The 2986-nt window shown below is 28.9% G+C and overlaps 1 protein-coding gene across 3 annotated transcripts in view; it reads right to left on the bottom strand.

The window, feature by feature from the left end:
• The window catches only part of LOC115033421, a 27058-nt gene that overhangs the window by 11003 nt on the left and 13069 nt on the right, over positions 1-2986 (bottom strand). The gene's annotated exons all lie outside the window — the stretch shown is intronic.

The raw sequence follows: 2986 nt of genomic DNA, 5'->3' as shown, positions 1-2986 counted from the left end.
CCCCCTAGTTGTGCCAATGGACCCTAAGATGATGTGAAAACATATATATGAACTTAAACTATAAATTTATTATGGTGAATTTGAACTAAATATTCTCAATTTAAAACACGTGCTTCAAATCTAAACCTAACTCCAAGATCAAGGCTAAGCATAAAAAAACAGCTCTAAAAGTTGTGATATCATTTTGTAGTTAAACATTTATAAAATATTCATCTTTTATAGCTTAGGATGGAAAACGTACATCAAGGTTCCACGTAATAGTATGTTATTTTTTAACTAAAAAACCTCAAAAATAAAACATTTTTTTTTAAAGTTACTTAATGTTAAAATTTTTAAGAAATTTCATTATAATAACCAAGAATAACAATTTCAGTTATTTTGATTTAATTTTATAATATTAATTCAACTTATCGGCTACCGTATTAATAATAATATAAATATAATATAAATTATTTACACTGTTAAACCGTCACTGCTTAGAATGATTTTTCGTATTCAATGATACTTACGCATCTTTTTATATTTTGTTCTTAAGTTCTATAAAAATGTTGAACCAGTTTCATTATGATAACGTTACTGATGATGTTAAAAAATATATGAAAGGGCTTTTATTTATGCACCATTCAATAAAAAAGTTGACATCCAATACAAATGCAACCGACAGTTATTTATTTGTTATATATTATTTTACTGTGTAAAAAAATGTTTTTAATTTTAAGTAAAATAATATGCATATTATGATAATATTAGGTACATAGGTATAACATACATAAATACATAGGTATTATATAATATATGATAAAACTATAAGTCAAATTAAATTAATATCTTGGTTTTATTTTTGAAACTAAACTATTATTTAACTTACAGGATTTTGAAATTTAAATAAAAAATTCTGTTTTGGAACTGTATTAATAATAATAATAAAATAATATTAAATATAATGTAAATAATAATCAGGGAAAAAAAACCAAGAAGGTTGACGATATTTTTCGGTGGTAGTAGTTGTTGATGGACGACTGGTGGTAGTAGTTGTTGATGGACGACTGGTGGTAGTAGTTGTCGATGGACGTCTGGTGGTAGTAGTTGATGATGGATTGGTGACGAAGATTGTTGTTTTTCTTCCTAATAAATAGATGTATAAAGACCCGTCGGGCCAATATCGATATCCCCTCGGGTATGTTTGGTCTGGTTTGATCCCGTGCCATAATATCCAACAGACCATTGCACTGACTTACATCAAATTGCTCTCCTATTACCGGCTTGCTAATCACCATATGGATTGATCTAACCATATTATAGTCTTGGTCGTCCACACCGTACAACTGTGGCCAGAACGGAAAAAGACCGAGATAGAGAGAAAAAAAATTAATGAGCCATAACTAATATATATATTATATAAATATAATTATACTGAAATCCACCCGCAATCTCCATTTACAAATATCAATGGCGTTCTGTTTTAGACCAGCAGATTTCACAGTAAGATTAAGGTTAATATAATACGAGTGATATTAGTGTAATTACAGCAGAGATGGATAATTTATTAATCAGTGATACCGCTTATAACAAGAGTAATTTGAATGATATTTTTTTCGTTCAATATTTCTTTCTTAAAACACCTGAGGATAGTTGTTGTTTGGTGTTAGGTGTAAATTAAATATTATATTTAGAGAAAAGTACGCAAGAATTATTATAACCGACAAATTAATTTACTCATTACCTACGTGAATGACCTTTTTGGAGGATTATTGGACCAACTATACAGAATACACAACAATTCGATAAAGAGACAAAAAATCAAATGTTGGTTTGGTGAAAAGAACAGATTAATTTTTAATTCATTAATAGTTTTCATTATTCACTGTTATGGGGGGTGTTACTTGCGTAGTTATTTATTTCATTGCTAAGATAAAAAGTATTTATAGACCGGGTATTTCAAGCAGGAATATGAAAGGAGAAACTACTTAAGAAAACATGACAATCAATATTACCGTTGAGAGGCTTGTATGAGAAATATAAATCTAATACTAAACGACGCTGCTCAAGCGTTTCGAGGGAAAGATACGTTAGAATTGTTGTTTATGAAGAATGCGACTTTATAGGTATGAAACATTTAAAAATAGGAAACGTAAACATTTTTGTTGGATATTGTAAATTTTATAAATATTAACAGGTGTGTATAGAGACAAAATAATTGAGCCATATTCACAGATGGAACGTACCAAACAACAATATATATGAACGTTAAAGTTAAAGTGTCATCGAATTGTGCACAATTTTGACGAATAAAGACAAAGATTTTATTTGATCTGAACATGAGGTCGTTGATAATATGACATTCGAATTTTAGTTTAGAATCGAAAAGTACAAGGTCTTTAATTAGTACTACAGTACGATGTATCGTTACACTATTTAAGTTGTAATCAAAAGTTGAGAGAATTTAAGCTCTTTCATTTGGTTAAAGTATTTTTATACAACACGAGAGCCTCAATAATTTGATAGGTATGAAAAAATTATAAGCTAAACTATGTTGTGTTATATAGTTATTGTTTATAATATTTGCGAGTTAGACTTATTATTATTATTATTTTGGAATTATTACATAAACCTATTCCTTAAGAATACAATTTTTTATATAATGATCTAGGTTCACCAATAATAAGTAGGTATGTATTATATCACTAACCATCCGCGTAAAAACGAAAAACCTATAGAAGGTACCTGTGTCGTATATAGGTATATAATAATGATCTTCAATCACCTGTGATTCCCTCTCACCCCCAGGCACTGAATGAATAATCAAATAGATTCTATGAGTTTGCCTACTAAAATAATATAGAATACAAAATAACACGTCAGTAAACATAGTATACTTACGGCACATCTGTAGATTCGTGTTTTGGTTTTATTTTGCATTGACTCTGCTGTATGTTCCAGTAGACAGATATATATTGCCAGCCCATTCAAATTCGTCTTGATCGGT

The sequence above is a fragment of the Acyrthosiphon pisum genome, chromosome X, assembly GCF_005508785.2.
Source record: "Acyrthosiphon pisum isolate AL4f chromosome X, pea_aphid_22Mar2018_4r6ur, whole genome shotgun sequence".
Taxonomy (NCBI): domain Eukaryota; kingdom Metazoa; phylum Arthropoda; class Insecta; order Hemiptera; family Aphididae; genus Acyrthosiphon; species Acyrthosiphon pisum.
This window is presented reverse-complemented; position numbering and strand designations above follow the sequence as displayed.